Raw genomic sequence first — 12,647 nt, 5'->3', positions numbered from 1 at the left:
CAATCTGCACTCACCCTTATTCATAATGATTTGATTTTTTATTCTCTGATGCCTGATACCTGATCCTTCTGACACCTGCTCACACAGGTTGGTGTGCTTCTTCCATGTGGGCTTTGTTGCTTCTGAGCTAGATGGCCACTTGTTTATCTTCAAGCCTTCAAGATCCCAGATGCAATATCTTTTGATAGCTGGGCACCATCAGCTTTCTTCACCACGTTTGCTTTTGCACCCATTTTTCTTCAACGATCATATTGGGAAGGTGAGCACACAATGGTATGATTTTTTGGAATATGCTACTTTTTTATTTCAATTTTTTTTTATTCACTGAAGTCTCAATGACACACCTTTCTGACATCCTTTATCCTTATTTAAATTTATTTGGTCAACCTGGGGTTTGACTATCCTTAAAACATAACAAGAACATTCCTTCCTGATATCCTGTCGTCTGGTATTTTCTCCTTTAGGAACAAACTCTTGGGCTATCCATTAGTTAATTCCCATTACAGCCTTCAAATCACTATTTTCAATGGATTCAATTAATTAGTCTACTAGGGGCAGATAACGAAAACCACCACTAAACAAAAGGTCCGGATAGGCAGGTACACAGAATGATTTCAGAATGGAAATCAGCTGACAGAGTGCCTATGTTCACCTCCCTTCTATTTTCAGGAAAGATGCTTTCTCTGGGTCCTAATTAAATTAATTAATTAGAGGCATTGAAAAGAATGCCTTTTTTTGTTAGTTGCCACCTAGTTTTCTCCAATTTATAACAACAATGTGCACCCATGTTGATGTAGTACGCTATGTGTTGGGTTGGTACCCACATGTTCAGCCTTTCAAAACTGCTAACTGGTCCACAGTAGAAAGATGAGGCTTTCTACTCCATTAAAGACTCGCAGTTTCAGAAACGCACCTGACCTGTTCTACACTGCTCTATAAGAGTGTTTTGAGTCCGAATTGACTCAATGACAGTGATTTTTATTTTTAATGTACAACAGAAAAACAAAACAAACCCAAAAAAACTTGCCCTGTGACCTCCGTACTCTGAGTTCAACATGGTCAACTTTTTTCTCTGAGACGGAAATGGTGACTTTGGGCTCATCTCAATTTGGTAATGAACCTGAAAGTCCTCATTTGCATTTCTTGTAACTATTGCCTCTTTTTTGTTTTACTTTCTTGCTAGTGCTTCTTCATGCTCCATTTATTTTTCCAGTGTGGGATTTCCATGAATACTTATTGCTAATGAGCTTTTCATTTGGTGGGTGACCTTGGAGCTTCCCTCTCCTGGCCATGAAGACCTGGATGCTCTTCAACTCCTTTGCTTGTACGTTTGAGAAAGGAAATCAAGCTAAGTATTTGCAAACTCATCACAGAACCCCCCTACATTGTTCGAATTTCCTTATCATGCTAAGGTTCACTGGCTAGTTTCCTAAAGTGATCATTTTATTTCTCCCTGTGCTAGTTCATGAAATGTAAGTATGCATGTGTTACTGCTTAGGCTCCACCTCTGTTGCATTTCTCATACAAGTTATTACCATTTGACCTTCTGCTTTTGTTTTTGTTAGTTGTTGTAGATTCATTTTCAACTCATAGCCACCTCATGTGTCCAGGGTAGAACTGTTGGTTTTAGAATGGCGTGCCCTCTCAGAAAGATTGGTCATGTTTTGTTTTGATTTGCTCAATGCTGTGTCTGCTTTGCCTGGGTGTTATATTTCCTCAATCAGTTGAGTAAATGCAAGAGCCAGTTATATGGGCCTGAGGTAAGCAGTATTGTCTGAGACTCATGGACTCTTCCAGGCAAATGAGTTCCAGTTACCTGAATTGAATAGATTGTTTTCTTCGTCTCCTCTTTGTACTACACAGAATATCTCTTGACAATGAGGCTACATGGGCCCGTAAAGATTTACAGACTTGGAAACGCTAACGAGGAGTTTCACTCCCTGTTATATGGTTAAAATGTACTTGACAGCACTACATTTGGTTTGGTTCTTCATAAAAGAATGGGAAGGCTTTAAAACATGGCACCTGATGCACTGCTGTGGATGAGATTTTGAAAGGCTTATTGGATCGACATTAGGTTACATTGTTGTAGCAGATTTGTAGAGTGACCGGTGAAGCTCATGTGACATTTATGTTATAGCTAGTTGGTGATGCTGTGAAATTTTATCATGAAAGTGAAACCTTTTCTATGTTGTTGTTAGGTGGCATTGTGTCCATGGCAACCCTAAAACCCTCTATTTAACAGCATGAAACACTGCCCTGTCCTGCACCATCTTCACAAATGTTCCCATGTTTGAGCCCATTGTGACAGCCCCTGTGTTGATCCATTTTGTCGAAGGCCTTTCTGTTTGCCTCTCTCTCCCTTACCAAGCATGATGGCCTTCTCCAGGGACTGGTCTATCCTTAAAAAATGTGGGAACAAAAGTCTGACAAGTCATAGAGGCCAGTCCCACAGCTGAGGGAATGCTAGTGGTCTTCATGTTCAGCTAGTCTGCCTTCCATGATCTGCAAATGGGAAAACATCTTTAAAAAATCTAAAATGTGAAAACATCTCAAAGCCTGGTGTATAAGTACTAGGATCCTAAGACAGTTTACCAGTCAAATGCTTTGAAGTTCAGTCTACTTATACGAAAATTGGAATCTAACTACATTTTCCCAATCAGCAAACAGACGGACATGCTATAATGATATTTCATAGATTGTGCTTTTTTGTCAGTATATCTTATGGGCTTAGTGTATATTTATGTGTGAGTGTCCACTGGTTTTTTAGGGGAGTAGTCCATAATAATTGCATGACAGTAGCTTTGTGTCTCAGAGTGGGAAAATTTTTGAGGATATCACTATTCATTTTTTTAAAAATCATTTTATTAGGGTGCCTACAACTCTTAACACAATCCACGTATACATCAATTGTATAAAGCACATTTGTACATTCATTGCTCTCATCAATCTCAAACATTTACTCTCCAATTAAGTCCCTGGCATCAGCTCCTCGTTTTTCCCCTCCCTCTCCACTCCCCCTCCCTCATGAACACTTGATAATTTATAAATTATTATTTTGTTATATCTTGCCCTGTCTGACGTCTCCCTTCACCCCCTTTTCTGTTGTCCATCAACCAGGTAGGAGGGCACATGTTGATGCTGGTAGTTGGTTCCAAACCACCCTGCTTTCACTCTCCCAGTATCACCACTCTCACCACTGGTCCTGAATGGATCGTCCACCCTGGATTCCCTGTGTTTCCAGTTCCTATCTGTACCAGTGTACAGAGGGTATCTATATTCTATTGCTACCTTTCACTCTTGCTGTGTTTCCCTGTTCAATAGCTTGTTCTATCTCCATGAAAGTACAAAATACACAAGAGTGCAACTGCAGTGACTGGAAAGTAGGAGAGTAACATAGATACACCTCAGAAAACTTCATAATTCCCCAAATAATCATCTCTATCAGCAGGTAATATGTCCGCTCTTGATCATGTAGAATTCTCCAAGACAATTCCAAGAATGCAGGGCTATGGGTTGCTACTTTGTTAGTTCATATCAGTAGCTCTCCAATGGCTAAGGAGGGGCCACAGGGAGAAGCACAAATTCTGCACTGTTTCCTGGTTGCTATCTTGCCTTCGCCCTGTGCTTCATGTTCTTCTAATAAATATTCTGGTTGGTCCTGTGCAAGGAGGTGAATTTGTCTCCTCCCTCCAATGGAAGAGAGGATATGAATGTGGAATTGAGACTTTTATTTTGGTCATTCGTCTGATTTGTGTGTTCTGACTGTTCTCTATTCTGAAAAAGAGATAGGAATAAGGTTGCAGTTGGTCACAAACTGTACAGAGATAAACTCATTATGCTAGAAGCATGCAGTCGTTGGGATAGCATGTAATTAGTCAGGAAGTGTGTCTAGTGCAGTGGTTCTCAACCTTCCTAATGCTACGGCCCTTTAATGCAGTTCCTCATGTGCGGTCACCCCCAATTATTTTCATTACTGTAATTTTGCTACTGTTGTGAATCTGGCAACCCCTGTGAATGGGTCATTCGACCCCGAAAGGGGTCACAACCCACAGGTTGCGAACCCCTGATCTAGTGGGTGAGGTGGGTTAGCTAAACCCTGTTGGAAATCTTTAGTAGAACAAGACCCCTGTGTCTAATCCATGTGAAATGAAGTCTCTATTTCCCAGGACTGTCATCTTCATCTTTCATATAGTGGAATGCATGGCACCTTGCTGAACCCGAATATAATGGATATTTTAGGACACTGTGGCTGTTGAAGAGGTGGCTGTGGATTTCTCTTAGGAAGAATGGGCATTGCTGGACCTTTCTTAAAGCAAACTATAGAGACAACATGTGATGACAGAAACTTTTAGAAACCTGACCTCAGTCGGTATGAATATTTTCATTAAAAAAGCAAAATGTGTGTGTGATACTCATTGATGCTACTGCAGTATGTGGGCTGAGTAATGGGAATACTTTGTTATATGAACAAGTATAGGAATTTCCTCTCAGGAGCATGCATGTCATGCTTCCCCCCCATGAATCTAAAGCTTAGTGTTATAGTAACTTCTTATATCAAGTGTGACTATGAGTCTACTAAGTTTCCTTACATGTTATAAATGTGAGTGTTGACCTTTTGTGCAGAGAGTATGTGTGCATTGTGCCTTGTAAGAGCTCTGTGTTTTTTACAAGGTTAACATGATAGCTTCATTTATTTAAAATCATTTTATTGGGGGCTTGTACAACTCTTATCACAATCCATACATCCATCCATTGTGTGTCAAGCACATTTGTACATTTGTTGCCTCATCATTCTCAAAATATTTATTTTCTACTTGAGCCCTTGATATCAGCTTCTCATTGTTTCCCTCCCTCCCCGTTCCCCTCTCCCTCATGAATCCTTGATAATTTATAAATTATTATTATTTTGTCATGTCTTACACTGTCCAACATCTCCCTTCACCCACTTTCTGTTGTCCATCCTCCATGGAGGGCATTACATGTAGGTCCTTGTCATCGGTTTCCCCTTTCTACCTCACCTTCCCTCCATCCTACCAGTATCACCACTCTCACCACTGGTCCTGAAGGGATCTTCTGCCCTGGATTCCCTATGTTTCAGGTTCCTATCTGTACCAGTGTCCATCCTCTGGTCTAGTTGGATTTGTAAGGTAGAATTGGGATCATGATAGTGGCGGGGGAGGAAGCATTTAGGAAGTAGAGGAAAGTTGTGTTTTTCATCGTTGCTACATTGTGTCCTGACTGGCTCATCTTCTGTAAGGGGATGCCCCGTTGCTGACAGATGGGCTTTGGTTCCCCAACCTGCACTCCCCTTCATTCACAATGATTTGATTTTTTGTTCTTTGATGCCTGATACCTGATCCCTTTGACACCTCGTGATCACACAGATTGGTGTGCATCTTCCATGTGGGCTTTGTTGCTTCTGAACTGGATGGCCACTTGTTTACTTTTAAGCCTTTAAGACCCCAGATGCTATATCTTTTGGTAGCTGGGCACCATCAGCTTTCTTCATCACATTTGTTTATGCACCAATTTGTCTTCAGTGATCATGTTGGGAAGGTGAGCATCACGGAATGCCAGTTTAATAGAACAAAGCGTTCTTGCATTGAGGGAGCACTTGAATGGAGGCCCAATGCCCATCTGCTACCTTAATACTAAACCTATAAATGTATGCACATAAATCTTTTTCCCCATGATCATATAAAAATATATTTACATATGTACATGCCTGTATTTAGATCTCTGTAAATGCCCTTTGCTTCCTAGTTCTTTCCTTTACTTCCTTTTACTTTCTTGTTGTTCTATTATCACGCTCAGCCTTCATTTGGGTTTCAGTAATTCCTCTCAGTTACATTGCCTTTGATCAATGCCTACCAGGCGTCCTACACCCTCCTTGCCAGTGATCAATGCCTACCAGGCGTCCTACACCCTCCTTGCCACTCTAACACATCATCATGGGTCCTGTAGGTGCAATTTACAGCAATAATAAGTAAAAATTATAATAAAGTCACAGAACATGAGAGATAGAAGAGAGATTGAAATAATGGAGTTAGACACATTTCATAGTAGCATCCTCACCTCAGCCTCACTTGGTCCACATGGAGAGAGAGATTTATTGCTAACCAAGGTTTTATATTCTCTGGGGACATGTAAGCCCCCTAATTAAAGGTGAAGACATCCGTCACAGGAAAGGGTTGTGCTATGGGTTATACAGTTATGGCAGGGGATGATCTAGGGGTTCATATGCTATAGGAAGAGGAGGGAATAAGGGTATACGTGTAACAAGATGAGGGGACCCAAAATTCATGATAGTGGCCTAATTTTGGATGTCACTGAGCAGGTTTGACCTGTTCTGGCTCACTATAGAAACCATTATCAGTAGGATATAAACCTACCCTGCAGGGATCAAACTGAAACCTTTAGGGAGAAGTAACCCATTATCCTTAACAACAGGGAGTGGGCCCTATTTGTGGTGGAACAACTGATTGTCTTCAGGGAGGTAACTTTACAATCACCATTAGTTGCGAGCAGTGTCCTAAGTCTAACATATATTTGGGGAAACAACTTGGGAGAAATCTTTTTGTTTCCCACAATTTTAGATCACTTATTGTTCCCTTGTCCCTGGGTTGGTTAACACCACTTCCTTCCTTTCCCCCACCTCCCCCAATCCCATGTCCACCCCCTTCCCCCAACCATGGGTCCTATTGCTTTCTCCTCCAGATTGTTTGTCCAGCCTATCTTATCTAGATAGACATGCAGAGATAATATGTTCACACACACACACACAAAGACAGCAAAACAAAGTGACCAAAGAAAACAAAAAAACAGCAACAAAAAAAGCAATGACAAAAAAGAAAAACCGTAAAAAGTTAAAGGTGTGTTTGTTGACCTTTAGGAGTGTTTTCCTGTGGAGTCTGATAGGCTGCCACACCCCGGCCCCAAAGTCTATTTTGCGTACTCCCTTGGGACTTCCTCACTCTGCTCCCCATGTTCTATTGCATGTCCTTAGTGTTTTGCCTTGGTGTGGTGGGGTCAGATTAGATGCAATTCTCACACAGTGTCTCCAGTGTTGTCCGCTGTAGGACTATGGGTCAGTGAGGGATGTCATGTCTCATAGTGGGGCCAGCCATAGGTCCTCCCTTTGCATTGGCTGCGCTGAGCGGGGGATATTGTCCTCAAGGCTTGATTGGCCAGGATGTGCTCCACTCTCTCTTTCTCCCTCTTCATTTTCTCCTGTGTGCTACATGTCCCTTTCCCTGAGCTGTAGCTTCAGTGTTGTCCTCTGAAGTAAATTTTTCCAGGGGTAGGGGGGGAAGGGGGCAAATGTCCTCGTAGTTGGGATTGAGGCTGGCCCCTCAGATACTGTTGTTATAAATAGATTTTCACCCACCCAAAATCCACAGACTTAGAGGAACATAGGGCTGACTTGGTGTCAGGGAATTGGTGATTATCTTTTCACACTTTCCTTGTGATGTGTCTTTCTTTAAGAGCAGCATGTCAGATACACTCTTTTTCCCACATATGTCACTAATGTGATGGGGACTTGCCTTGGGCTGGAGTATCTAGAAAAATACAACTATAGACACTAACATATACATAAGAAAGAGCTTTTTATCAAGAAAATATCCCAGCCCAGTCCAACTGAAGCCCGTGGGTCCAATTCTAGCTGGAACATCCATGGCTCAGTGTGTTCAAGTCCTCAAACTTCAATTTTTGGATGAACATCAATCCTTTCTGCTGTCCAGCTTAATATAGGTGTGTGTATATCATATACATTTATGTGTGTCTATATATGTAACTATATTGTCACTCTAATATTATATGTGCCTAAAATCCCTTGCTTTAGTTCATTAATTCATCAGTATATGAGGACCTTCAACACTACAGAAAACTGCAGGACTCTAAATCCATGACTTTCATCATAGAATGGGTCGAAACAAATTCTGTTTCAGGGTTCTAATTTGAATAATTTTGCATTTCCTTCTCTGTAAGATAAATGCTGTAATTTTGATCATGCTGTATTTTCTTTATCTTTTTTATTAAATCATTTTATTGTGGGATTATACACTTTTTTTATCATACACTCTTATCACAATCCACACATCCATCCATTGTGTTGAGCACATTTGTACATTTGTTGGCATCACTATTCTCAAAACATTTTCTTTCTACTTGAGCCCTTGGTCTCAGCTTCTCATTTTTATTCCCTCCCTCCCTCATGAACCCTTGATAATTTGTAAATTATTATTATTTCATGTCTTACACCGACTGATGTCTTCCTTCACCCACTTTTCTGTTGTCCATCCCCTTAGGAGGGGGTTATATGTAGATCATTGTGATTGTTCCCTCTTTCTCCCTGACCTTCCCCTCATCCTCCTGATTAGCAATTAATAATTAGTGAGTTAAGTACCAAGAGTTATTTCAGCGTGTTTAAATGTAGCCTACCACATCTTTAATATTTATTAGCTATTTATGGCATATCGTGAATATTTTATAGATATTATCATTAAATTATGATTAGAGGAATTTTTATTTCTTTTTGGTAGGCTCTTCTTCCTTAAAAAAATGTTAAGGGGGTGGAAGGGGAAAAGAGAGAAGCTGATACCAAGGGCTCAAGTAGAAAGAAAATGTTTTGAGAATGATGATGGCAACAAATATACAAATGTGCTTGTCGCAATGGATGTACGTATGGATTGTGATAAGAGTTGTATGAGCCCCCAATAAAATGATAAAAAATGTTTTGGAAATTTTGATTGCAACATATGTACAAGTGTGGTTAACACCATCGAATGGTGGATTTTTATAATATTTGCAAGACCCCCCCCAATAAAATTATTATTTAAAAGAATGTCAACCTGATTGCTCTAGTTAGAACATACAGTCAATTTTTAATATTACTGGTAAAACTGGACATTTATCTTTGTCCTTTTTCAGACGTGGGGTGATGTTTTTGACTATCTTTTTAGGAATGTATATTGGCATATTAATATATTGAACTATATCTGCTTTATGTTGGATTTGTAGAGGTTTTTTCCTTAGCATTAAAAGCCTTTGACTTTGCTTAGTATGTTTCTTTGTCTATTTAGATTATCCTTTTTTTACATTAATTGGTATATTACAGTGCTTATTTTCATGTTAGATGAATTCTAGGATAGATTCCAAGTACTCATCATATGTAATTATTTTCATGTGTTTTTGACTCAATTCCCAATATTTTCAAGAACTTCTTCATGTAGATCCATTATCAATATTAGTCTCCAGTTTTCTTGAAGTTTCATGATCTGACCTTGTTAACAGGTTATTACTGGTCTCATAGAAAATTTTAGTAAGTGTACTTTCACAATCATTGTTATGTTTCACCCAATAATGTGAACTTAGACAAAACGCATAAATTGTTTATTCATACTGTGTGAATACTCTGGTGTCTAGCTGCCAGAATCTTCAAATTTAATCTGTCTTCCAGTTAGCCTTGAAGTTTCTCATGGAATTTAATTGTGATTCAGTTGATTATAGACCTTCTGAACATCCTGAAACCCACTCAACGCTCATGGATCACTTGCTCTGGCTGGATCCTCTAGTCTTGCAGCTAACCCGTCACTCACACCTGAGACTATGGATGGGACATCCTTGAACTCAAGCCAATAAGCCCACTCCCCCAGTGTGTGTTTGCCATCAGTCAGCATTACCTAGAAAGTTTGGAATCCAGAATTTAGGCCAAGATGACAAAATGGTTGAGCAGTCATCTCTTTTCTGGATCCATCTTGTACTTTTAAGCTTCTGCCCACACCTTGGTTCTTGCCATGGCCCATCTACCTTAGCCCTTGCCATTCCTTGACTGTAGGCTGCAGTCTTTCCCAAAGGCTTTAAAATTGGACATCCATAAACACAAGAGTTTAAGAGAGTAGCAAGTAAGGATTCCCCTGGCAGGTTTTCTTGTTTAGGATATCTCTGTGTTGGCCAAGGTACGTCTAGGATGTCCTAGTAGTGTCCCTCTGTCTCTTGTTGTCCACCTGTACAACTTTCTCTACTTTCCACACTATGATGCATAAATGGGTACCCAACATAGGCATTTCTTCACACACAATAGATATCATAAAGAATACCCAGGATGCAAGGGGATTGGGGCAGGTTATACTTGATGAAAAGCTCAGCCTACGTTGGAGTGACATCTATGAACATGATTCAGCTTGATCACTTTCACTAGATATGTCAAGGGTTATAGTCTGAGGTGCACTATGGGCTGGTAAAGAACATTCTTCATAAAATATTCCTTTCTTCAGTTAGATTGCTGATGAAAAGAAGATATTTACCTTCAGTGGAGCTTGAGAATTTTGAGGCCTTAAATACTTGCGCTTTATTCTAAAACGGAATATTGTGTTTATAGGATGTGAATCCAAAGTTGATGATGATATTTGAGAAATTAGTAAAATGCTGTGTAAAGAGAGTGGGCTTTTATTTAATGCAAACACCCTCAGCTTGGAGTGTGATCTGGATCCCAGTTGGTGGGGGAGGGTCACTATTTAGCCCAAGAAGTACAGGCCAAGAACCTGATATGCCTTTTTCAGCATTGCCTCCTCTTCTGATTCAGATCAAAGATTTGCCACAGAGAAATATGGTCCAGTCTAGGGAGCTAGAAATCTGGTACTACTGTCTTGCACATTGAAGCATCACAAGGAAGGATTTCAACTTCTGACTGGGTTGTAAACCAAATCCATTCACCTGACTCCAAGCAGGGTGAGCATCCCTGAGGTTCCTGGGGGCAGCACTGGGCAGAGGAACTTGAGGGAAAGGAGGAGGGATCTGGGCTTCCTGGAGTGTGAATCCAGGAAAGCACCAGTGTACAAGGATCCAGGCTGCCCCATTGGTCAGGGTCTGAGCAATTTGAGCATCTCCCTGAAAGATAGAATTCACTTGTTATGAAACCATTTATAATTATATTAGAACTTAAATTGTGAGCACTCCAATTTCCAAAAGGTTGCTGGCATAGTGGTTACAGATTGGACTGCTAACTGCCAGTCAGAGGTTCAGAATTACAAGTCACCCCTGGGGAGACAGACAAGGTTTCCGATCTTGTAAAGAGTTATAGTCTCAGAAATCGACAAAGGGCCGGTCCACCTCCTTTTAAAGTGTTGCTATAATCAGAATCCACTCGCTGGCACTGAGTTGGGTTTAAGGTTTTCGTTGCTGATGACAGTGACAACTCTGTCCATTTGCTGCAACCCCAATTTGATTAAGCTTCCATTGAATTCATTCTGATCATTAACCAAGAATGTAGATCATCTTCCCTTTGGGGAGAATGCCTTAGAAAATAGATTGCCTGTACTCCTCTCTAGCCAGCCCCTTCCCAGGGCCTGCCTACATGTGTCCTTGATGGAGCTCACCTTACTGAGGACAGCACAGTAATTGATTTCCTCAGTTTGAAGGGCCTGGACGATTCGTGTAAATCCTTCTATCTAATAATGTGCATGTCCCAATTATGGTCCCATTCCTGCTGCTTTACTGTCCCACCTGTAGCTGTGATGTACTGATCTGCCACCAATCATGATCTGTGACATGATCTTTTGTTCTGTGCCCTATTATCCAGGGTCTCGACTGAATCCTCAGTTGCATTTGAACTACTGATGGCCTCCCTTATCCATATGATTTATGTGTGTGTGTCTTTTGTTGTCTCTTAAAGTTTAATAAATGTCCTCCTTAAATTATATTTGACAAAGGGGTTACTTTTCTACACAAGGTACAGTTCTTTGGGACAGCATATTGACAGCCACCCTGCAGGTGAGGTCAGGCCCTGCAACCCCCTGGCTTCTGTCCTGAATGGGCAAATGTTACAAAGGTCTTTTCATTCTGCGGATAAATGCTCACTCTGCACCTTAGCCTCACACCAAACACACTCAGCTCTATGTAGGTTGACAAATCAAGTGGCCCAGATAAGTACTCAGATGTACCCCTATTTCACCTCCTAACCTCCTGCCCAAAGGCACTTACGTCACTTGTTCTGTGACCTGAGAATCCCACTGGTCTGTCTCAGTCTCTTGGTTCTGCTGCCACCATGTCTCTGTTGCTGCTTCTCCCCATCACTTCCTCTCTTGTGTCACAGCTCTCTGTCTTCTGGATTGAAGAGTTTTAGTGCTAGAATGTAGGATCCAAAGGCCCCTACTTCTGGCTCTTCTTTTTTGATGGTAGTGAGATCCCAGTTTTTGTCTCTGAAATGACTCAATTAGTCCTAGGACGATTTCCAGTGTGACTGATCTTCAGGTTAGATTTTAGATAGTTTATTTACGTAACCACAATGCACAAAGTACCGATGTATTGTTGGGCAAGATGCCCAGTCCTCTTGAAGCAAAAAAAAAAACCAAACTCACTGCCATCAAGTTAACACTGACTCATAGTGAGCCTTTAGGACAGGGTCGAACAGCCCCCGTGAGTTTCCAAGACTGTAACTCTGGCGGAGTAGAAAGCCATGTCACTTGTGGTTGATAGAAGCCCCATCCTGCTTTTGAGGAGAAATTGGGGGTTTCCAACTGCTGAACTTGCAGGACAGCCCGACAGTCACCACTGTGCCACCAGGGCTTCTTTGCCTCGTTCGCATTGGCAGGAGACAAACCCACGTAAATGATTTGGAAGAAGTTAAGGGGACATAGCTAGAA

The sequence above is a fragment of the Tenrec ecaudatus genome, chromosome 15 (genome assembly GCF_050624435.1).
Source record: "Tenrec ecaudatus isolate mTenEca1 chromosome 15, mTenEca1.hap1, whole genome shotgun sequence".
Classification (NCBI taxonomy): Eukaryota; Metazoa; Chordata; class Mammalia; order Afrosoricida; family Tenrecidae; genus Tenrec; species Tenrec ecaudatus.
The sequence above is the reverse complement of the archived record's forward strand: the minus strand, read 5'-3'. Positions refer to the sequence as shown.